The sequence below is a fragment of the Triticum dicoccoides genome, chromosome 7A (genome assembly GCF_002162155.2).
Source record: "Triticum dicoccoides isolate Atlit2015 ecotype Zavitan chromosome 7A, WEW_v2.0, whole genome shotgun sequence".
NCBI lineage: Eukaryota > Viridiplantae > Streptophyta > Magnoliopsida > Poales > Poaceae > Triticum > Triticum dicoccoides.
The window spans coordinates 579,239,109-579,265,915 of NC_041392.1; positions in this window are offsets into that span (position 1 = coordinate 579,239,109).

The following is a 26,807-nucleotide window of genomic DNA, read 5'->3' on the forward strand; positions in this document are numbered from 1 at the left end:
GAATGCTAGAACCGACATCATTCGAGTGACTAAGGGCTCTCTTTCGGAGGACCAAGTTATTCTGCAACTTAAGAGATTGGTCTCTAGCTCTTTTCAGTGGGCTCTCGTTCGGATTGATGAGACGATGTTTAAGGTTGACTATCCTACGAAGTTTGATCTAGACAAGATTAATGAGTTTGGCATGTGTACAGTTCCTGGCAGTGCTTGTATTCTTGAGTTTGATGAGTGGAAGCGCAATGATCCGGTGGGACTTCCGCTTGTTCAGATTTGGGTCAGTTTTTTTGGGCTACCCTCGGAACCGCTTAATGACTTCTTGGAGACTTGGAGCCTGGGATCTCTTATTGGAAAGACTCTGGAGGTCGATATGCCTTTTACTCGCATGCATGGCATTGCACGTATGCGTGTGGGAGTTCTGGATGTGGATGCGGTACCGTGCTTCTTAGGCTGGGTTTATGAGGGTATGAGCTATGATCTGAGGATTGAGATTGAGGGAGTTTCGATGATCCAGGATGCAGACAAAGGCATGGGTACTAATGGTGGGACTGATGGTGGGGAAGGCAGGCAAGATGATCTCATGGACCATGATCAGCCTGCTAACCAGTCTGCTGATTCCGGAGGGCAGGGTCAGGTGTCCGAGGCCCCAGTGGGCAAGACCTCCACTTCGGCGCCCATGGCAGGGCTTCGACGTGATGCGCTTTGATACGATTGTGACACCATCTCGGCTTCACAGAGCTGATCTGGAGGATGATGACCCCATCCATACGACTCCGGGGAGCACGAATCCCGCCCCCGTATCGATGCCCATGGCAGGACTTCGCTTTGGGTCCTTTGGTGTTGTCTCGACACCTGGGCGCTTGTGGGGGGATCAGATGGAGAGAGATGACCCCGTTGAGCATGAATTACCTCTATTATCTCCAGTCCAGTTTTCTTTCTCTGAGGGTGGTGATGCTTTGGCGGCGCTGGTGTCACCTAGGGGAAGCGACTCGAGGCAGGTGACCTTAGTTCTTCCCTCTTCGGCGGAGTTCGTGGAGTCATCCATCGTTGCGGCGGCTTCTCCGGGCATCACACATCGGCGTGCTACTCCTTCACGTCAACGACCGCAGGAGGCGAATGTTGTGGTGGAGGGGTCTGGGCTTTCGTCCACTCCAACTCCGCAGGGGGACAGGGCTTCAACACAGTTGTCGCAGGAGGTGACAACTGTGGAGGCGCCTTCCGTGGGAGCGGTTTAGGAACTGGTGCCGGAGGTGGGCGTTCCGGTGTCACTTCCCATGGTATCTCACACTGGACGGGGGATGGACATCTCTATCCTAGAGGTGGTGGCCTTTGGGGGTATCCCAGATCCGGCGTCGGGAGGGAGGCGATCCAGCCAGCGCATTCAGGAGCAGCCGGATGCGGATGAGTTTCAGCTCGGGCGCGCCATGCGGATGGCCAAGATCCGCGACACGGAGTCTTCTACAGGTCTGTCTTTAAATACCAATATTTCCGTTTTACATTTTTCTGAAAATTATATTATGCATAGGGCGGATAAATTGGGTATTTCTTTAGGTGATAACAACCGCGAAGTAGTTACTTCTATCAATGAGCTTCTTGATTTAGAGACAAATAGAGCAATGGTTGTGCTTAAAAATTTAGCAACTGTCAAACCGATGCAAGAAAGTGAGATTAATGAGTTGGGTATGTGTGAGTTGGAGGGTTTATGCGAGGATCTAGTTCCTGCGAACCTTCTACATGAGGAGACCTTGGAAGAGGAGGGGCATGCGGCCACTCTGTCATCACCTGTAGGTCTCGGCGAGGACACTAGTCATGCAGACTATATGATCCTCCCTTAGGCACCAACGCGTAAACAGCAAAAAAAGGTGTATGGCCTTTTTGCGGTGCGTCGAAGTGCTAGGCTTAAGTTTAAGAAGAAATTTCACGACGATTCATGAGAGGCATTTTTTGGAATAGCGGAGGTTAAAGGGACTTGGCTAAGCGTAGGTTTTTGGCGGATGCCTCTCGGGATTACAAACTTGATTTTATTGCATTGCTAGAGACTGGTAGGGATAATTTTACTTCGCAATTTCTTGGAACGATCTCAGGTGGTCTTGACTTTGCTTGGCATCATTTGCCACCTCGGGGAAGATCTGGCGGGATCCTCCTCGGTGTCAACTGCGAGTCTCTGGAAGTGCTAGATGTATTCTGGGGGGAATTTGCAGTTAAGTTACATGTGCGGTCGAAAGCTGACGGGTTCAGGTGGGCTATAGTGGCTGTGTATGGGGCGGCACATCCTGAGCTAAAACCGGAATTCCTCGCAGATTTAGTTAGGATTTGTGGGGATGACAACCTACCTATTCTCGTTGGGGGTGACTTTAACATTATTAGAAGGCGAGAAGAGAAAAATAATGACAATTTTGATGGCAGATGGTCATTCATGTTTAATGCGATTATTGAAAGCCTGGACCTGCGAGAGATTGATCTCACGAGGAGGCAATTTACTTGGGCAAATACTCTTCCAAATCCGACGTAAGAAAAACTTGATAGAGTCCTCACAAGTATAGAGTGGGAACAAAAATTCCCTCTAGTGATGGTGCAGGCATTACAGAGGGGAATATCTGATCATACACCCCTTCTTGTGGACTCTGGTGAGGCGGCTCACCAAGGAAACAAGAATTTTTTCTCTTTTGAAACTGCGTGGTTCGAGAGAGAGGATTTCCTTGAGCTGATCACAAGGGAATGGGCGGCGGAACAAAGGGGAGAGTCAAATATTGATCGGTGGCAGTATAAAATTAGACATCTTAGACAGTTCTTGAGAGGATGGGCTAAGAACAATAGTGGTGTTTATAGAAAAGAGAAAGAAAGATTGTTAAAGGTTATCAATGATCTTGACATAAAAGCTGAAAGCACTGCACTGCATATGGATGAGCGAGTGTCTAAAAGAGAAGCTAAGGTTAGTCTGGCAAAGCTTCTTAGAGAAGAGGAATTGAAGTGGGCACTTAGAGCGAAAGTGCGTAGGTTGTTCAAGGTGATAACAACACTCAATTTTTCCATATGATTGCCAGTGGGAAACATAGGAAAAAGAGAATCATTCAACTTGAACAAGATGAGGGTATGATTGTTGGTCATAAAAATCTTAAAATGTATATTACCAACTATTATAAAATCTTTTTGGGGCCCTAGCTGAGAATTATGTCGCCCTCGATGAGAGAATGGTGGAAGACATTCCTCAACTGAGGGATGAAGAGAATGAAGTGATCACTGCACCTTTTTCTGAGGAGGTGTTTGACGCGATATCCCAAATGGAAAATAAAAAGGCACCTGGTCCGGATGGATCCCTAGCTGAGTTCTATAAGAAATGTTGGGGTATTATTAAAGGCGACTTGATGCCCATGTTCCAGGATCTGTTTAATGGCCACCTTCAGCTTTTTAAGCTTAACTTTGGTACTATCACGTTGTTACCAAAGAAGGAGGAAGTGATTCACATTGAGCAATTCAGGCCGATATGTTTGCTCAATGTGAGCTTCAAGATTTTCACAAAGGTTGGCACAAACCATCTGACTCAGATTGCCCATTCTATGGTACAACCAACCCAGACTGCCTACATGCCAGGTCGACACATTCTCGAGGGAGTGGTCGTTCTTCATGTGACCTTGCACGAAATTACTCGAAGAAGCTCGATGGAGTGGTCTTCAAAGTGGATTTTGAAAAGGCATACGATAAAGTGAAATGGCCATTCTTACAGCAGGCCTTGCGTATGAAAGGATTCGATGAGGCTTGGAGGAAGCGGGTCGAATCATTTGTACAAGGAGGCAGCATCGGCGTCAAAGTAAATGATGATATTGGTCAGTACTTCCAGATGCTAAAAGGATTGAGACAGGGAGACCCGATGTCTCCGATCCTCTTTAATGTTGTGGTTGACATGTTGGTTGTTATTTTTAATAGAGCCAAACAGGACAGCCAAGTAGGTGGCCTTATCCCACATCTGGTTGAGGGTCGGGTGTCCATTCTTCAATATGCCGATGATACCATCATTTTCATGGAACATGACCTTGTTAAGGCCAGAAACATGAAGTTAGTGCTTTGCCTTTTCGAACAACTATCAGGGTTGAAGATTAATTTTAATAAGAGTGAGTGATGACCCACAAGTATAGGGGATCTATCGTAGTCCTTTTGATAAGTAAGAGTGTCGAACCCAACAAGGAGCAGAAGGAAATGATAAGCGGTTTTCAGCAAGGTATTCTCTGCAAGTACTGAAATAAGTGGTAACAAATAGTTTTGTGATAAGATAATTTTTAACGAGCAACAAGTAATAAAAGTAAGTAAAGTGCAGCAAGGTGGCCCGATCCTTTTTGTAGCAAACGACAAGCCTGGACAAACTCTTATATAAGGAAAAGTGCTCCCGAGGACACATGTGAATATCGTCAAGCTAGTTTTCATCACGTTCATATGATTCGCATTCGGTACTTTGATAATTTGATATGTGGGTGGACCGGTGCTTGGGTGCTGTTCTTACTTGAACAAGCATCCCACTTATGATTAACCTCTATTGCAAGCATCCGCAACTACAACAAAAGTATTAAGGTAAACCTAACCATAGCATGGAACATATGGATCCAAATCAGCCCCTTACGAAGCAACACATAAACTAGGGTTTAAGCTTCTGTCACTCTAGCAACCCATCATCTACTTATTACTTCCCAATGCCTTCCTCTAGGCCCAAATAATGGTGAAGTTCTATGTAGTCGACGTTCACATAACACCACTAGAGGCTAGACAACATACATCTCATCAAAATATCGAATGAATACCAAATTCACATGACTACTAATAGCAAGACTTCTCCCTTGTCCTTAGGAACAAACGTAAATACTCACAAAGCATATTCATGTTCATAATCAGAGGGGTAATAATATGCATAAAGGATCTGAACATATGATCTTCCACTAATTAAACCAACTAGCATCAACTACAAGGAGTAATTAACACTACTAGCAACCTACTAGCACCAATCCCGGACTTGGAGACAAGAAGTGGATACAAGAGATGAACTAGGGTTTTGAGATGAGATGGTGCTGATGAAGATGTTGATGGAGATTGCCCTCTCCCGATGAGAGGAGCGTTGGCGATGACGATGACGATGATTTCCCCCTCCGGGAGAGAAGTTTCCCCGGCAGAATAGCCCTGCCGGAGCTCTAGATTGGATCCGCCAAGGTTCCGCCTCGTGGCGGCGGAGTTTCGTCCCGAAAGGTTGCTTCTTATTTTTTTTCTCGACGAAAGACTTCATATAGGAGAAGATGGTCATCGGGGAGCCACCAGGGGGCCCACGAGGTAGGGGTGCGCGCCCCCACCCTCGTGGAAAGGGTGTGGGCCCCCTGGTCTTCATCTTTGGCGAGGATTTTTCATTATTTATTATAAGGTATTCCATGGAGTTTCAGGACTTTTGGAGTTGTGCAGAATAGGTCTCTAATATTTGCTCTTTTTCCAGCCCAGAATTCCAGCTGCCGGCATTCTCCCTCCTTATGTAAACCTTGTAAAATAAGAGAGAATAGCCATAAGTATTGTGACATAATGTGAAATAACAACCCATAATGCAATAAATATCGATATAAAAGCATGGTGCAAAATGGACGTATCAACTCCCCCAAGCTTAGACCTCGCTTGTCCTCAAGCGAAAGTTGATAACAATAAATATGTCCCCATGTTTAGAGGTAGAGGCGTTGATAAAAATAAAATACGGACATGAAGGCATCATGATTATTCTCATAACAACAACATATATAGATATTGTCATATGATTATTCTCATAACATCAGTGATGATCTATTCACAATGCAAAAGTATGAATCAGAAATCTTATTGAGAACCAACAAACTATAACCTTAGTCATCGAAGCAATTACAATTTATCATAACATCAGAAAAAGTCTATGTCAGAGCTAAAAAGCAAGTCCACATACTCAACTATCATCTAGTCCTTCATAACTGCTAACACTCATGCAATACTTGTGGTTACAGAGTTTTAATCGGACACAGAGAAAGATAGGGGCTTATAGTTTCGCCCCACAACCTTTTACCTCGAGGGTAATGTCAACAATAATAACACATGCCCCCTACATCCAATTATATATATCTATCAAGATCTTTCCAATACACTGTGCTTGCCAAATGATAAAATGTAAAAAGGAAAGGTGAAGATCACCATGACTCTTGCATAAGGCAGAAGATAATAATAAAAGATAGGCCCTTCGCAGAGGGAAGCAGAGGTTGCCATGCGCTTTTATGGTTGGATGCACAAAATTTTAATGCGAAAGAACGTCACTTTATATTGCCCCTTGTGATATGAACCTTTATGCAGTCCGTCGCTTTTATTATTTCCACATCACAAGATCGTATAAAGCTTATTTCCCCCACACTAATCATACATATTTAGAGCAATTTTTATTGCTTTGCACCGATGACAACTTACTTGAAGGATCTTATTCAATCCATAGGTATATATGGTGGACTCTCATGGCAAAACTGGTTTAAGGGTATTTGGAAGCACAAGTAGTATCTCTACTTGGTGCTGAGAATTTGGCTAGCATGAGGGGGAAAGGCAAGCTCAACATGTTGGATGATCCATGACAACATACTTTATCTCAGATATAAGAAAACATAACCCATTACGTTGTCTTCCTTGCCCAACATCAACTCTTTAGCATGTCATATTTTAATGAGTGCTCACAATCATAAAAGGTGTCCAAGATAGTATATCTATATGTGAAGACCTCTCTTTCTTTATTACTTCCTATTAATTGCAACGATGACCAACACAATGTCTGCCAACTCTCAACAACTTTTAATCATCACACTCTTTCTATGTGAAGTCATTACTATCAATAAGATCAATATGAACTTTTGTTTCTTCTTATTCTTTTTCTCTTTTCTTTTATTCACCCAAGATCATGGCAAAATAATCAAGCCCTTGTCTCAACACTAATCTTTATTATATAGCTCACGGACTCGATTACATAGAAGGACAATAAAGCAAAACTCACAACTAGATCATACTAAGAACTTTTATTCTACTAGATCAAAATATTACCAAAAGGATCGAACTAAGAAAAATGGTAAAGACAGGAGTTGTGATTGTGATACGATACCGGGGCAACTCCCCCAAGCTTGGTGGTTGCCAAGGGGAGTGCCCATACCCATGTGATTATATCTCCTTGGTTGGTGAAGAAGGAGGTGATGGATAGTCACACATCGAGCGTAAGAGGTCCTCTAGCTTGCGAATAATGCCCTTGAGTGCAAAGATATGCTCCTTCAACAAAATATTTTCACTTGTGAGATACTTGTTTTGAATACGAGTTAACTCAATCCTCTGGAAAGCTTTGATCTCAGTTGGGGTAAGAAGGTTGTGATCAAGTTGAAGGATGTCTTCTGTTGCCGGAGCTTGGTCCTCCGTGGCCTTCTTGATCCCTTCATCCTTGTTGATCTCCATGGGTTCTTCCCTGTTCAGCTCTACCTTCATTAGCCAGGCATCTTTGTCACCATTGTTGGAGGAGGGGGACGTCATGATAATCTAGATCTATCAGAAAAACAGCTTGAAACAAGAACAGAGAATAATTGCGTGATACGGGAGTCAAAACCTTCGGGAGAATATATAGTGAATTTTTACCGACCAAAATACGTATCGTACAAGAAAACGGAGTCTGGAAGGCACACGAGGTGCTCACAAGGTAGGGGGCGCGCCCAGGGGGGTAGGGCGCGCCCTCCACCCTCGTGGGGCCCTCGTGTCCTTCCCGAACTGCTACTTAATTTTCTATTTTTCTAAATATTCCAAAACGGAGAAATATTGCCTTACAAATTGTTTTGGAGTCGGTTTACTTACCGTACCACATACCTATTCCTTTTTGGAGTCTGAAACGTTATGGAAAGTGTCCCTTGTGTATTCCTCCGGGGTTACGGTTTCAATATTTATGGGATTACTTGAGATATAATGTTTGATTCTTTGACCATTTACCACCTTCGGATTTGTGCCTTCGAAGTTGTTGATTTTTATGGCACCGGAACGATAGACCTCCTCGATAACATAGGGTCCTTCCCATTTAGAGAGAAGTTTCCCTGCAAAAAATCTTAAACAAGAGTTGTATAGCAATACATAATCACCTACATTAAACTCACGCTTTTGTATCCTTTTGCCATGCCATCTTTTAACCTTTTCTTTAAACAACTTAGCATTTTCATAAGCTTGGGTTCTCCATTCATCAAGTGAGCTAATATCAAATAACCTATTTTCACCGGCAAGTTTGAAATCATAGTTGAGCTCTTTAATAGCCCAATATGCCTTATGTTCTAGTTCGAGAGGTAAGTGACATGCTTTTCCATATACCATTTTATACGGAGACATACCCATAGGATTTTTATATGCAGTTCTATAGGCCCATAATGCATCATCAAGTTTCTTGGATCAATTCTTTCTAGACCTATTGACAGTCTTTTGCAAAATTAATTTGAGTTCTCTATTACTCAATTCTACTTGACCACTAGACTGTGGGTGATACGGAGATGCAATTCTATGATTGACATCATATTTAGCAAGCATTTTACGGAAAGCACCATGAATAAAATGTGAACCACCATCAGTCCATTAAATATCTAGGGACTCCAAACCTCGGAAAAATAACTTCTTTAAGCATTTTAATAGAAGTGTTATGATCAACACTACTAGTTGGAATAGCTTCTACCCACTTAGTAACGTAATCAACAACAACTAAAATATGTGTATATCCATTAGAGGTAGGAAAAGGTCCCATATAATCAAAGCCCCAAACATCAAATGGTTCAATAGCAAGTGAATAATTCATAGGCATTTCTTGACATCTACTAATATTACCAATTCTTTGACATTCATCACAAGATAGGACAAACTTACGGGTATCCTTAAAGAGAGTAGGCCAATAAAAACCTGATTGCAATACCTTATGTGTAGTTCTATCTCCCGCGTGGTGTCCTCCATAAGTTTCGGAGTGGCACTTGTGTAGGATCTGTTCCTGTTCATGCTCAGGTACACAACGTCTAATAACACCATCTACTCCTTCTTTATAAAGATGTGGGTCATCCCATAATTAATATCTCAAATCATAGAAGAACTTTTTCTTTTGTTGGTATGTGAAGCTAGGTGGTATAAATTTAGCAACTATGTAATTAGCATAATCAGCATATCAAGGAGTACTACGAGAAGTACTTATGACATTTAATTGTTCATCAGGAAAGCTATCATCAATAGGTAGTGGGTCATCAAGAACATTCTCTAACCTAGATAAGTTGTCTGCAACGGGGTTCTCAGCTCCTTTTCTATCAACAATATCCAAATCAAATTCTTGTAGCAAGAGAACCCATCTAATAAGTCTAGGTTTAGTATCCTTCTTCTCCATAAGATATTTAATAGCAACATGATCAATGTGGATAGTTACTTTAGAATCAACAATATAAGGTCTGAACTTATCACAAGCAAATACAACTGCTAAAAGTTCTTTTTCAGTAGTAGCATAATTTCTTTGAGCATTGTCTAGAGTCTTACTAGCATAGTAGATAACATTTAATTTCTTATCAACTCTTTGCCCTAGAACAACACCTACATCATAATCACTAGCATCACACATAATTGCAAAGGGTAAATTCCAGTCAGGTGGCTAAACAATAGGTGCAGAGACTAATGCTTTCTTAAGTATTTCAAATGCTTCTACACAATCATCATAAAAGACAAATGGTATATCCTTTTGTAATAAATTAGTCAGAGGCCGAGAAATTTTTGAGTAGTCCTTAATGAACCTCCTATAAAATCCGGCATGACCAAGGAAACTTCTTATACCTTTGATGTCCTTGGGACATGGCATCTTTTCAATAGCATCAACCTTGGCTTTATCAACTTCAATACCTCTTTCAGAAACTTTATGCCCCAAGACAATACCCTCATTAACCATAAAGTGGCACTTTTCCCAATTCAAGACAAGATTAGTTTCTTCACATCTCTGCAAAACTCGATCAAGATTGCTCAAGCAATCATCAAAAGAAGATCCATAGACGGAAAAGTCGTCCATGAAAACCTCACAAATCTTTTCACAAAAGTCGGAGAATATAGCCATCATGCATCTTTGAAAGGTAGCAGGTGCATTACATAAACCAAAAGGCATACGTCTATAAGCAGAAGTACCAAAAGGGCATGTAAAAGTAGTCTTTGATTGATCTTTAGCCGACATAGGTATTTGAGAGAAACCAGAATAACCATCTAGAAAGCAGTAATGTGTATGTTTGCATAATCTTTCTAGCATTTGATAGATAAAAGGTAAGGGGTAATGATCTTTCTTAGTAGCCTTATTTAATTTGCGGAAATCAATTACCATCCTATAACCTGTATTAATTCTTTGTGGAATCAATTCATCTTTATCATTAGGAACAACAGTAATACCTCCCTTCTTAGGGACACAATGAACAGGACTTATCCACTGACTATCAGCAACGGGATAAATTATACCTACCTCCAGAATCTTTAGTATTTCCTTTCTTACCACTTCTTTCATTTTAGGATTCAGACGTCGTTGAGGATCATGAACTGGTTTGGCATCTGCTTCCAAATTTATTTTATGTTGACATAGAGTGGGAATAATGCCCTTAAGATCATCAAGAGTATATCCAATAGCAGCACGGTGCTTCTTCAGTGTTTTCAATAATTTTTCTTCTTCATGCTCGGAAAGGTTAGCACTAATAATAACAGGATATATCTTGTTTTCATCAAGATAAGCATATTTAAGATTATCAGGCAACGGTTTAAGCTCAAACACGGGATCACCCTTAGGTGGAGTGGGATCCCCTAGGATTTCAACAGGTAAATTGTGTTTTAGAATAGGTTCTTGTTTAAAGAATACTTCATCTATTTCCCTTCTTTCATTCATAAACATATCATTCTCATGGTCTAGCAAATATTGTTCTAAGGGATCACTAGGAGGTACGGCAATAGAAGCAAGACCAATAATTTCATCCTTACTAGGCAATTCTTCTTCACGGCGTTGTTTTCTAAATTTAGAGAAATTAAACTCATGAGTCATATCATCTATGCCGACAGTAACAACATCCCTTGTGCAATCTATGGTAGCATTAACAGTATTCAAGAAGGGTCTACCAAATATAATGGCACAAAAGCTATCTTGTGGGGAACCAAGAACAAGAAAATCAGCAGGATATTTAGTTTTCCCACACAAGACTTCAACATCTCTAACAATTCCCATTGGTGAAATAGTATCTCTATTAGCAAGTTTAATAGTAACATCAATTTCTTCTAACTCAACAGGTGCAATGTCATGCATAATTTCTTTGTATAAGTCAATGGGTATTGCACTAGCACTAGCACCCATATCACATAAGCCATGATAACAATGATCTCCTATTTTAACAGAAATAACAGGCATACCTACCACAGGTCTAGGTTTATCTGTATCAGCGGGTTTAGCAATTCTAGCAGTTTCATTACAGAAGTAAATAACATGCCCATCTATATTATCAGACAAGAGATCTTTAACAATAGCAATATTAGGTTCTACTTTAACTTGCTCAGGAGGTGTATATGTTTTAATATTGCTTTTACGAACCACAGTTGAAGATTTAGCATGATCCTTTATCCTAATAGGGAAAGGTGGTTTCTCAACATAGCAAGTAGGAACAACAGGATCATTATAAGTGATAGTTCTTTCTTCAACTTTAATTGGTGCAGCTACTTTTACTTCTATGGGAGGATGATATTTAAACCACTTCTCCTTAGGGAGATCAACATAAGTAGCAAAAGATTCACAGAAAGAGGCTACTATCTCAGAATCAAGTCCATATTTAGTGCTAAACTTACGGAAAATATTGGTATCCATAAAAGATTTAACACAATCAAACTTAGGTCTCATACCTGACTCCTTACCATTGTCGAGGTCCCAATCTTCAGAGTTGCGTTTAATTATTTCCAATAAATCCCATTTGAATTCAATAGTCTTCATCATAAAAGAGCCAACACAAGAAGTATCAAGCATGATGCGATTGTTACCAGAAAGCCAAGCATAAAAATTTTGAATAATAATTTCTCCTGAGAGCTCATGATTGGGGCATGAATATAACATTGACTTAAGCCTCCCCCAAGCTTGAGCGATGCTTTCTCCTTCGCGAGGCCAAAAATTATATATATAATTGCGATCACGATGAACAATATGCATAGGATAAAACTTCTGATGAAATTCCAATTTCAATCGTTTGTAATTCCAAGACCTCATATCATCACATAGCCTAGACCATGTCGATGCATCTCCCCTCAAAGATAAGGGAAGACCTTCTTCTTAGCAACATCTTCGGGTACACCTGCAAGCTTAAATAATCCACAAACTTCATCCACATATATTAGATGTTCATCAGGATGTTTTGTTCCATCTCCTAAAAAAGGATTAGCTAGCAGTTTTTCTATTATACCCGAAGGAACTTCAAAGCAAGTATTTTCATTTTCATTTTCAGTAGGTTTAGTAGGTTGAGGAGCAACTCTTTGCTCTACTGGTCGGGGTGAAGATACCCCGAACAAGCCCCTCAGAGGATTACTTTCCATAGTAACAAGTGATAGTAAATTTCAGCACACTATATAAATTTTTCCTTACCAAATTCCACCTACCAAAGGCGCTTCACTCCCCGGCAACGGCGCCAGAAAAGAGTCTTGATGACCCACAAGTATAGGGGATATATCATAGTCCTTTCGATAAGTAAGAGTGTCGAACCCAACGAGGAGCAGAAGGGAATGATAAGCGGTTTTTAGTAAGGTATTCTCTGCAAGCACTGAAATTATAGGTAACAGATAGTTTTGTGATAAGATAATTGGTAACGAGCAACAAGTAACAAAAGTAAATAAAGTGCAGCAAGGTGTCCCAATCCTTTTTGTAGCAAAGTACAAGCCCGGACAAACTCTTATATGATGTAAAGCGCTCCCGAGGAGACATGGGAATATCGTCAATCTACGTTTCATCACAATCATATGATTCACGTTCGGTACTTTGATAATTTGGTATGTGGGTGGACCGGTGCTTGGGTACTGCCCTTACTTGGACAAGCATCCCACTTATGATTAACCTCTATTGGAAGCATCCGCAACTACACAAAAGTATTAAGGAAAACCTAACCATAGCGTGAAACATATGGATACAAATCAGCCCCTTACGAAGCAACGCATAAACTAGGGTTTAAGCTTCTGTCACTCTAGCAACCCATCATCTACTTATTACTTCCCAATGCCTTCCTCTAGGCCCAAATAATGGTGAAGTGTTATGTAGTCGACATTGACATAACACCACTAGAGGCTAGACAACATACATCTCATCAAAATATCGAACGAATACCAAATTCACATGACTACTAATAGCAAGACTTCTCCCTTGTCCTCAGGAACAAACGTAACTACTCACAAAGCATATTCATGTTCATAATCAGAGGGGTAATAATATGCATAAAGGATCTAAACATATGATATTCCACCAATTAAACCAACTAGCATCAACTACAAGGAGTAATTAACACTACTAGCAACCTACTAGCACCAATCCCGGACTTGGAGACAAGAATTGGATACAAGAGATGAACTAGGGTTTTGAGATGAGATGGTGCTGATGAAGATGTTGATGGAGATTGCCCTCTCCCGATGACAGGAGCATTGGTGATGATGATGGCGATGATTTCCCCCTTCGGGAGAGAAGTTTCCCCGGCAGAACAGCTCTGCCGGAGCTCTAGATTGGATCCGCCAAGGTTCCGTCTCGTGGCGGTGGAGTTTCGTCCCGAAAGGTTGCTTCTTATTTTTTTCTCGACGAAAGACTTCATATAGGAGAAGATGGTCATCGGGGAGCCACCAGGGGGCCCACGAGGTAGGGGGGGGGCGCCCCCCACCCTCGTGGAAAGGGTGTGGGCCCCCTGGTCTTCATCTTTGGCGAGGATTTTTCATTATTTTTTATAAGGTATTCCGTGGAGTTTCGGGATTTTTGGAGTTGTGCAGAATAGGTCTCTAATATTTGCTTCTTTTCCAGCCCAGAATTCTAGCTGCCGGCATTCTCCCTCCTTATGTAAACCTTGTAAAATAAGAGAGAATAGCCATAAGTATTGTGACATAATGTGAAATAACAACCCATAATGCAATAAATATCGATATAAAAGCATGATGCAAAATGGACGTATCAGTGAGCTGTTTTGCTTTGGACGCGCCAGAGAAGATCAAGAAACTTACAAGCAGTTGTTTGGGTGTGAAATAGGCACGTTACCCTTCATGTATTTAGGGATTCTGATTCATCACCGCAAGCTCACTAATAAAGAATGGAAATTATCGAGGATCGGTTTGAAAAGAGGCTGAGTTGCTGGAAGGGCAAACTTTTGTCTTATGGAGGAAGATTGGTGCTTATTAATTCTGTACTTACAAGTATGCCCATGTTCCTCCTCTCTTTCTTTAAAGTCCCGGTTGGGGTACGGAAAAGATAGGATTTTTATCGATCTAGATTCTTTTGGCAAATTGATGAGAACAAAAATAAGTATCGATTGGCAAAATGGGATGTAATTTGTAGACCAAAGGACCAGGGAGGCTTGGGAATTGAAAATTTGGAGGTGAAAAATAGGTGTTTACTCAGCAAATGGCTGTAGCATTTATCGATAGAAAGAGATGGAGTTTGGGCTCAGATATTGCATAACAAATATCTCTATGCCAAAACACTAGCCTAGGTTACGGAAAAACCGTCCGACTCACCGTTCTGGAAAGGGGTTATGAGGACGAAAGTAGACTTCTTCAGCAGGACTAAATTTATCATCAGGAATGGACGGGATACTAGATTTTGGGAGGATACTTGGTTAGGAGATTCACCGCTGGCCTTGCGGTATCCATCCCTATACAACATTGCACAACGGAAAGAGGTTTCCATTGCTACAGTGTTGGGTTCCATTCCTCTTAACATACAGTTTAGGCGGTCTATTATAGGTGAGCGTTGGGATAAATGGTTACATCTTGTGCATAGGTTAATGGTGGTTAACCTTTCGGATGTACCAGACACTCTGCAATGGAAGCTTTCCAGGTCAGGAGTCTTCTCGGTTAAATCCATGTACATGAACTTGATTAATACCGAGACTATCCCGAGGACGGTACATATTTGGAAAGTTAAGGTGCCCTTGAAGATAAAAGTATTTATGTGGTTTTTGCATAAGGGTGTCATTCTTACTAAAGATAACTTAGCTAAGCGTAAGTGGGAAGGAAGTAAAAGATGTTGCTTTTGTGATCAGGATGAAACAATAGAACATCTATTTATCAAATGTCCACTTGCTAAACTGCTCTGGAGAACTATCCACGTTACCTTCAACATAACTCCACCTCTCACGATATCACATTTGTTTGATAACTGGTTGGCTGGAGTGGAGCCAAAGTCCATGACACATATCCGAGTGGGAGCATGTGCATTACTTTGGTCTTTATGGAATTGTCGACATGACATTGCCTTTAACAGACAAACCATTACCAACTTTTTGTAGGTCATCTTCAGAGCGTCTACTTGGATCAGTACGTGGTCATTACTCAGCCCGTGCGAACCACAGGGAGCATATGGATATTGGGTGCAGCTGATGGGAGATGGTTGCACGGGATACATTTCTACCTCTTGAGCACTGTGTTGGTTTTCCCTTGAAGAGGAAAGGGTGATGCAACAAAGCAGCGTAAGTATTTCCCTCAGTTTTTGAGAACCAAGGTATCAATCTAGTAGGAGACCATGCACGAGTCACCTTGTACCTATACAAACAAATAAGAACTTCACAACTAACGCGATAAAGGGGTTGTCAATCCCTTCACAGCCACTTGCAAGAGTGAGATCTGATAGAGATAATAATAATAAGATAAATATTTTTGGTATTTTTATGATATAGATTGAAAGTAAAGATTGCAAAATATAATATATTGGAAACTTGTATGATGGAAAATAGACCCGGGGGCCATAGGTTTCACTAGTGGCTTCTCTCAAGATAGCATAAGTATTATGGTGGGTGAACAAATTACTGTCGAGCAATTGATAGAAAAGCGAATAATTATGAGAATATCTAGGTATGATCATGTATATAGGCATCACGTCCGTGACAAGTAGACCGACTCCTGCCTGCATCTACTACTATTACTCCACACATCGACCGCTATCCAGCATGCATCTAGAGTATTAGGTTCATAAGAACAGAGTAACGCCTTAAGCAAGATGACATGATGTAGAGGGATAAACTCATGCAATATGATATAAACCCCATCTTTTTATCCTCGATGGCAACAATACAATACGTGTCATTTCCCTTTCTGTCACTGGGATCGAGCACCGCAAGATTGAACCCAAAGCTAAGCACTTCTCCCATTGCAAGAAAGATCAATCTAGTAGGCCAAACCAAACTGATAATTCGAAGAGACTTGCAAAGATAACCAATCATACATAAAAGAATTCAGAGAAGATTCAAATATTGTTCATAGATAATCTTGATCATAAACCCACAATTCATTGGATCTCGACAAACACACCGCAAAAAGAGTTACATCGAATAGATCTCCGAGACGATCGAGGAGAACTTTGTATTGAGATCCAAAGAGAGAGAAGAAGCCATCTAGCTACTAGATATGGACCCGAAGGTCTGAGGTAAACTACTCACACATCATCGGAGGGGCCATGGAGTTGATGTAGAGGTCATCCGTGATCAATGCCCCCTCCGGCGGAGCTCCAGAAAATGCCCCAAGATGGGATCTCTTGGGTACAGAAGGTTGCGGCGGTGGAAATAGGTTTTCGTGGTTCTCCTCGATGTTTTCAGGGTACATAGGTATATATAGGAGGAAGAAGTAGGTCGGTGAAGCAACGAGGGGCCCACGACGGTGGAGGGCGCGCCCAGGGGGGGGGGGGGTAGGCGCGCCCCCTACCTCGTGGCCTCCTCGTTGATTGCTTGATGTCCACTCCAAGTCCTCTGGATCACGTTTGTTCCAAAAATCACGCTCCCAGAGGTTTCATTCCGTTTGGACTCCGTTTGATATTCTTTTTCTGTGAAACACTGAAATAGGCAAAAAACAGCAATTTGGGCTGGGCCTCCGGTTAATAGGTTAGTCCCAAAAATAATATAAAAGTGTATAAATCAGCCCATTAAACATCCAAAACAGAATATATAATAGCATGGAGCAATCAAAAATTATAGATACGTTGGAGACGTATCAAGCATCCCCAAGCTTAATTCCTGCTCGTCCTCAAGTAGGTAAATGATAAAAACAGAATTTTTGATGTGGAATGCTTCCTAACATATTTCTCCATGTAATTTTATTTATTGTGGCATGAATGTTCAGATCCGAAAGATTCAAGATAAAAGTTTAATATTGACATAAAAATAATAATACTTCAAGCATACTAACTAAGCAATCATGTCTTCTCAAAATAACATGGCCAAAGAAAGTTCATCCCTACAAAATCATATAGTTTGGTCATGCTCCATTTTCGTCACACAAGAATGCTCTCATCATGCACAACCCTGATGACAAGACAAGCAATTGTTTCATACTTTAGTAATCTCAAGCTTTTTTCAACTTTCATGCAATACATGAGCATGAGCCATGGATATAGCACTATGGGTGGAATAGAATATATTGAAGGGGGTTATGTGGAGAAGAAAAAAAAGGAGAAAGTCTCACATTGATGCGGCTAATCAATGGGCTAGGGCCATCAATTGATGTCAATGCAAGGAGTAGGGATTGCCATGCAACAGATGCACTAGAGCTATAAATGTATGAAAGCTCAACAAAAGAAACTAAGTGGGTGTGCATCCAACTTGCTTGCTCACAAGACCTAGGGCACTTGAGGAGGCCCATTGTTGGAATATAAAAGCCAAGTTCTATAATGAAAAATTCTCATTAGTATATGAAAATGACAAAACAAGAGATTCTCTATCATAAAGATCATGGTGCTACTTTGAAGCACAAGTGTGGAAAAAAGGATAGTAGCATTGCCTCTTTTTTTGGCCTTCCTTTTTTTATTTGGCCTTTCTCTTTTTTCCTTTTTTTCTTTATGGGACAATGCTCTATTAATGATGATCATCACACTTCCATTTGTTTACAATTCAATGATTACAACTCGATACTAGAACAAGATATGACTCTATATGAATGCCTCCGGCGGTGTACCGGGATGTGCAATTACTCATGAGTGACATGTATGAAAGAATTATGAACAATGGCTTTGCCACAAATACGATGTCAACTACATGATCATGCAAGGCAATATGACAATGATGATGCGTGTCATAATAAACGGAACGGTGGAAAGTTGCATGGCAATATATCTCGGAATGGCTATGGAAATGCCATAATAGGTAGGTATGGTGGCTGTTTTGAGGAATATATAAGGAGGTTTATGTGTGATAGAGCGTATTGTATCACGTGGTTTGGATGCACCGGCGAAGTTTGCACCAACTCTCAAGGTGAGAAAGGGCAATGCATGGTACCGAAGAGGCTAGCAATGATGGAAGGGTGAGAGTGCGTATAATCCATGGACTCAAGATTAGTCATAAAGAACTCACATACTTATTGCAAAAATCTACAAGTCATCAAAAACCAAGTACTATGCGCATTCTCCTAGGGGGATAGATTGGTAGGAAAAGACCATCGCTCGTCCCCGACCGCCACTCATAAGGAAGACAATCAAATAACACCTCATGTTTCAAATTTGTTACACAACGTTTACCAACGTGCATGATATGTGACTTGCAAACTTCAACACAAGCATCTCTCAAATTCACAACTACTCAACTAGAACAACTTTAATATTATTATCTCCATATCTCAAAACAATCATCAAGTATCAAACTTCTCTTAGTATTCAATGCACTTATATGAAAGTTTTTCCTTTATAATATCAAAAGAAAATTACCATGCTGTTATAAAGGATTCTCAAAATAATATAAGTGAAGCATGAGAGATCAATTATTTCTATGAAATGAAACCACCACCGTGCTATAAAAGATATAAGTGAAGCACTAGAGCAAAAAATATATAGCTCAAAAGATACAAGTGAAGCACATAGAGTATTCTAATAAATTCCGATTCATGTGTGTCTCTCTCAAAAGGTGTGTACAGAAAGGATGATTGTGGCAAACTAAAAAGCAAAGAGTCAAATCATACAAGGCGCTCCAAGCAAAACACATATCATGTGGTGAATAAAAATATAGCTTCAAGTAAAGCTACCGATGAACGAAGACAAAAGAGGGGATCCCTTCCGGGGCATCCCCAAGCTTAGGATTTTTGGTGCCCTTGGATTTTACCTTGGGGTTCCATGGTCATCCCCAAGATTAGGCTCTTTCCAATCCTTGTTCCATAATCCATCAAATCTTTACCCAAAACTTGAAAACTTCACAACACAAACTTAACAGAAAATCTCGTGAGCTCCATTAGCGAAAGAAAACAAAACACCACTTCAAGGTACTATAATGAACTCATTCTTTATTTATATTGGTGTTAAACCTACTGTATTCCAACTTCTCTATAGTTTATAAACTCCATTACTAGCCATAGATTCATCAAAATAAGCAAACGACACACGAAAAACAGAATCTGTCAAAAACAGAACAGTCTGTAGTAATATGTAACTAACGCAAAATTCTGGAACCCCCAAAATGCTAAAATAAATTTCTTGACGTGAGGAATTTATCTATTAATCATCTGCAAAAAGAATTAACTAAATAGCACTCTCCAATAAAAATGGCAGCAATTCTCACGAGCGCTAAAGTTTCTGTTTTTACAGCAAGATCAAAAAGACTTTCCCCAAGTCTTCCCAACGGTTCTACTTGGCACAAACACTAATTAAACACAAAAACACAACCAAAACATAGGCTAGATAAATTGTTTATTACTAAACAGGAACTAAAATCAAGGAATAAAAATAAAATTGGGTTGCCTCCCAACAAGCGCTATCGTTTAACGCCCCTAGTTAGGCATAAAAGCGAAGATAGATCTAGGTATTGCCATCTTTAGTATGCAATCCATAAGTGACTCTCATAATAGATTCATATGGTAACTTAATCTTATTTCTAGGGAAGTGTTCCATGCCTTTCCTTAACGGAAATTGGAATCTAATATTCCCTTCCTTCATATCAATAATTGCACCAATCGTTCTAAGGAAATGTCTACCAAGAATAATAGGACATGAAGGATTGTAATCTGCATCAAGAACAATGAAACCTACGGGCACATAATTCCTATTTGCAACAATAATAACATCATTAATTCTTCCCATAGGTTTCTTAATAGTGGAATCCGCAAGGTGCAAGTTTAAGGAACAATCATCAAATTCACGGAAACCTAGCAAATCACACCAAGTTTTTGGGATCGTGGAAACACTAGCACCCAAATCACACAAAGCATAGCATTCATGATCTTTAATTTTTATTTTAATTGTAGGTTCCCAATCATAATAAAGTTTTCTAGGGATAGAAACTTCCAACTCAAGTTTTTCTTCATAAGATTGCATCAAAGCATCAACGATATGTTTAGTAAAAGCTTTATTTTGACTATAGGGATGAGGAGAATTTAGCACGTATTGCAACAAGGAAATACAATCTATCAAAGAGCAATTATCATAACTAGTCTTCAACCCATGCATTCGCACGAGCTAGCTATATATATATTTGATTTTATGTTTTTATTACTTTTTGTGTGAAATCAGATATATTATGATCATAGTTTATAAAAAGAGATATATTATGAACAACATATATAAATGCACTTTGGTGATAGAAACTCTTAATTTACACATTTCCATGGATATATAAGTAAAAGATGTAACACCCCATTTTTATATTTTGTATGCTTATCGTAAATGTTAATATATGTGTACTTATTCAATCTTGAATAACAAAATTACACAAAATATCAGTAATAAGACTATATTGTAAACCTAATGCTTTGTAATAAATAAAATAATGTGACAACCATGCAAAAGAAAGCTTGGAGTGATTGGTTATAATGAGTAAGCTCCCTATTTCTAATAATATAGGTTAATATGTGCAATAACCCTGGGGCCAGGAGGTGTCGTAATTGTAGGTTAATCTTTGACGGAAAGAGAAGTAGGTTAACTCTTTGGCAGAAAGAGAAGTGCCTCTAGCTGGTACATATGTGTGGTTTATATGCATTATGTCGTCGTATCAGAGGAATAGACATAAAGAGACATCTTCATTTGTTTATCCAGAGAAATTAAGCACATTCTATCGTGGGAGAAGAGTGGAGAATATGGAACTTGGTCTCAGAAAAGCGTGACCGCAACTAAACATAGGCACACTGTTAGAAAACTGTGATAATTGTGTAATATCAAACTTGTTGTAGCTGCATGTTTCATTTGTAATAGTGAAGATGTGTATGCCCGAAAGAAATGAAAACTGAGTAGTCCCTCATAGTATCCTATCTAAAATATAAAATCTGCAGAATATAACGTGTGCCTTGTTAAAAATTCTAGACTGCCATTTAATTAAAATCCAAGATAACATTCTAAACGTAAAGAAAAACTAATGCACTATATAGTCCAGTAAAATGTTGTTCTAGATTTCCTTAAAAACTCTATGATTTATGCGCTTCGGTGTGCTTGCTCGCTAACTATAGAATGTTCTTTGAGTTCATCTAGTAACTTCTCAAATGAACAATATGCATGGACTAAAAACTGAATCATGTTGAATGCTTAGTCCTCGAATCAAGTCAAAGTTTCTGTACGCAAAACCATGATATGTCAGTCCATTTTCTATACCATTCGAGAACTCATAATATTAGATGTATGTAAAATGTTTCAAAATGTTAACATAAATACCCTGAAGTAACTGTTATCACACACCAACAATATGAGCTGTCAATGCTTGCCCACAATGTGCACCGGCCCCATTTTTCTGTTTTCAAAACATCAATAGATGGAAGAAATCAGTATTAGTCCAGCCAATTTACCTACAGATGCATTGCACTTGCCACAAATCTGCCGTCAAAATTGCAAAGCTAGAGTCAACCCTGTGGACAGAGTATTAAAGATAAACTATATGAGTAAAATTATGAGTAGGAGGTTCAAGGGTTCTGAGTTACTTGCCAAGTGGATGCAGTGACAAAATCGAACAGTGTCCAGCAAGTAAACATCTCCACCACCAGTCTACCACAGCTCTTAGCTCGGCAGCCTTGTCGACTGTGAGGGACGTCCAATATGTTTCTAATATTGGATGGTACGCTTACTTCTCTATATCAACCTTCATTGGATAAAATCATTAGCAGCCTAAAAGTAGGTGTTTGATTAATTTCTGCATGTCAAGAAATTGAAAGCTAATGAGATTCCAGATTTCAATGATTGGAGAGGAACATAATCACGTGCAGTGTTTGTGTAAGACAATGCCAGCTCGAGTGCGTACGGCGGTGATGACGAAGCAAGTTGACGTCCAGAAGCTAGTACACTCATGTACACATCAGCCAATCGATACCTTTCTTAATTGATTCCGCCGAGAATAGAACTGGCACGCACTTCATTAGCAGCCTAAAAGTAGGTGTTTGATTAATTTCTGCATGTCGATAAATTGGAAGTTAATGAGATTCCAGATTTCAATGATTGGAGAGGAACAAAATCTCGTGCAGTGTTGGTGCAAGACAACGCTAGCTTGAGTACTTACGGCGGTGACGATGAAGCAAGTTGACGTCCAGAGGCTAGTACACTCATGTACACATCAGCCAATCGATACCTTTCTTGATCGATTCTGCCGAGAACAGAACTGGCACGCACACAAAAACAGTGGGTTGATTACTTCGAAACATGGTGGTACAGATTCATGGTAGATGATTATATGTATATAGGTTAGAGATTTTTTGTGAATCGTATATAAGTTAGATCTAGGCTGCAGGAGAGGATGGATTGGATCATACATCATACCTCTGTCTTTTTGATTGATTCCAGCATGGATGGAATCAAGAGAGGCTGTAGGGGACGCTCGATGATGATCCGGTCGGGAGACGCGACGAACAGAAGGAAACCATAGCCTGTGGGCATGACGGTGGGCCTTTTAGGGATAAGTTTTTCTTCTATGGAATTAAGGCGGAGAGTCCTGCAGGAGACATGTGCATGCCTCAAACTGTCGTTGGTACAACTCCGCTGCATCAACTATGCTGGGACAAATTCATCTGCTGGATTGAAAGTAGATGTTAGATTACTCCATGGCAAGAACTTGAAAACTGATTAGAATCGAGATTTCTAGTGGAGAGAAGCGGGATCACAGGCTGCAGGAGAGGATGGATCTGATAGGACCCAATTCTTTTACACTGATTCAAACTTGGAAGGGTCACCAAAGTCATTGACGTCCAAAAGAAAAGATGTGGCAAGATGGAGGATGAGGAAGATAGGTAGGAGTATAAAACATGTGGATGGACACTCCTTTGAAGGAGGACAGAATTGAGGGGATTTTTATTTATAGGATCTTCAGGTTTTTATATAGAAGTGTGACAGATTGGGTTTTCCCGTTTTTTAGGATCGCTAGTCACCTTTTTCTTTTTTCAAATCGCTGGACACTTGACGGGAAAATCAGAGATCGGCCCACAACACACATGGGTGGAGAGACGTGGAGCCATGGAGGAGTCCCTATTTTTTTATTTTTATTTTTTTGCTTTGGCTGATTAGATGGCCGTGCATTACGTGGATTAATCTACACCGTTATAATTTGGTCCCACGTGATTAACGGCTTGTAAAATTTAATTAACGTGGGAATTTCTAGGAAGTCAAGAATTAGTATAGGTATAGATAGATAGATAGATATAGATAGATAGATAGATATAGATAGATAGATAGATTAAATTCCTTAAATTCCAAGATAGTGGGTTCGTTGTTATCTAAAGTTTTAACCTCTTCAATCTCACTTTTACCAATTTTTGCATCAAAATCTAAAGACTCCGAATGTTTGGGACGTCTTCTAACTAAAGTTGACTCATCTCCAGTCCCATCATTATTAAGATTCATATTTCAAAACAAAGATTTAATAGGGGACACATCAATCACTTTTATATCTTCATCCTTATTCTCATAAAAACTAGAAGAACACACTTTCACAAAGCAATCTTTCTTAGCACTCATCCTAGCGATTCTTTCTTTGCACTCATCAATAGAAATTCTCATGGCTTTGAGAGACTCATTGATATCATTCTTAGGTGGAATAGATCTAAGTTTCAAAGAATCAACATCAAAAGAAATTCTATCCACATTCCTAGCCAACTCATCAATCATAAGCAATTTTTCTTCAATCAAAGCATTAAAACTCTTTTGCGAACTAATAAATTCTTTAATACTAGATTCAAAATCAGAGGGCATATTATTATAATTTCCATAAGAATTGTTGTAGGAATTACCATAATTATTAGAGGAATTACTAGGAAATGACCTAGAATTGAAATTACCTCTATACGCGTTGTTACCAAAATTGTTCCTACCAACAAAATTCACATTCATAGATTCATTATTATTCTCAATCAAAGTAGACAAAGGCATATCATTAGGATCGGTAGGAGCACTCTTATTAGCAGAAATTTTCATAAGTTCATGCATCTTTCCACTCAAAACATTAATCTCTTCAATCGCATGAACTTTTTTACTAGTAGATCTTTTGGTGTGCCATTGAGAATAATTAACCATAATATTATCTAGGAGTTTAGTAGCTTCTCCTAAAGTGATTTCCATAAAAGTGCCTCCCGCGGCCGAATCTAAAAGATTTCTAGAAGAAAAATTCAATCCGGCATAATTTTTTTGTATAATCATCCATAAATTCAATCCATGTGTAGGGCAATTACGTATCATTAATTTCATCCTCTTTCAAGATTGTGCAACATGTTCATGATCAAGTTGCTTAAAATTCATAATATCGTTTTTAAGAGAGATGATCTTAGCGGGAGGAAAATACATAGAGATAAAAGCATCTTTGCACTTATTCCATGAATCAATAGTATTTTTAGGCAAAGACGAAAACCAAGCTTTAGCACGATCTCTAAGCGAAAACGGAAATAGCTTAAGTTTAACAATATCATTATCCACAATTTTCTTCTTTTGCATATCACACAAATCCACAAAGTTGTTTAGATGGGTAGCGGCATCTTCACTAGGAAGGCCAGAAAACGGATCTTTCATGACAAGATTCAGCAAAACAGTATTAATTTCACAAGATTCAGCATCGGTAAGAGGAGAAATTGGAGTGCTAATAAAATCATTATCGTTGGTATTGGCAAAGTCACACAATTTAGTGTTGTCTTGAGCCATCGTGACAAGCAAGCAATCCAACACACAAGCAAATAAACGAAGAAAAAGCGAACGGAAAAGAGGCGAAAGGAAAAGAGGGCGAATAAAAGGGAAAGGGTGAAGTGGGGGAGAGGAAAACGAGAGGCAAATGGCAAATAATGTAATGCGAAGGATAAGAGTTGTGATGGGTACTTGGTATGTCTTGACTTGGCATATATCTCCCCGGGAACGGCGCCAAAAATCCTTCTTGCTACCTCTTGAGCACTGCGTTGGTTTTCCCTTAAAGAGGAAAGGGTGATGCAACAAAGCAGCATAACTATTCCCTCAGTTTTTGAGAACCAAGGTATCAATACAGTAGGAGACCACACACAAGTCACCTCGTACCTACACAAACAAATAAGAACCTCGCAACCAACGCTATAAAGGGGTTGTCAATCCCTTCACCACTACTTGAAAGAGTGAGATCTGATAGAGATAAGAATAATAAGATAAATATTTTTGGTATTTTTATGATATAGATTGAAAGTAAAGATTGCAAAATAAAATAGATTGGAAACTTGTATGATGGAAAATAGACCCGTCGGCCATAGGTTTCACTAGTGGCTTCTCTCAAGATAGCATAAGTATTACGGTGGGTGAACAAATTACTGTCGAGCAATTGATAGAAAAGCGAATAAATATGAGAATATCTAGGTATGATCATGTATATAGGCATCACGTCCGTGACAAGTAGACCGACTCCTGCCTGCATCTACTACTATTACTCCACACATTGACCGCTATCCAGCATGCATCTAGAGTATTAAGTTCATAAGAATAGAGTAACACCTTAAGCAAGATGACATGATGTAGAGGGATAAACTCATGCAATATGATATAAACCACATCTTTTTATCCTCGATGGAAACAATACAGTACATGTCATTTCCCTTTCCCTCACTGGGATCCAGCACCTCAAGATTGAACCCAAAGCTAAGCACTTCTCCCATTGCAAGAAAGATCAATCTAGTAGGCCAAACCAAACACTACTGGAATTTGGTAATTTGCCGTCTGCTAACTCTCTGCCGTCTGCTGGACGACATAGAGCCTCTTTGCCGCCCGCTTCCACATAGCGGACGACAAAGAATGGGCAGATGGCAAAAAGTCTATTTGCCGTCTGGTTTTCCTTTGCCGCCAGCTGGCTGACGGCAAAGAGCTAGAAGGCAGACGATAAAGGGCCAGGTGGGCCCCACAGGGCATGGCATGGCTAGGTCAGCTTCTTTGCCGTCTGCCTGGTCTTTGCCTTCTTCCTTTTGGACCTTTGCTGGCCCAGCTAACGGTCGTCTCCCCCTCCTATGCTCGCTCTCTGTCTCTCCGACCCACCCCCTCTCTCTCCGCTCTCTCCAACTCAACCGCGCCCGTGCCTGCAACTCCGCCGTCGAACACCGATGCCGCCTGGACGCTGCCGCCACCCAACCCCGCCGCAGCACCACCCCGCCGCCCCGGAGCCCTATGGCCCCGTCGCCACCACCGCCCCTCGCCC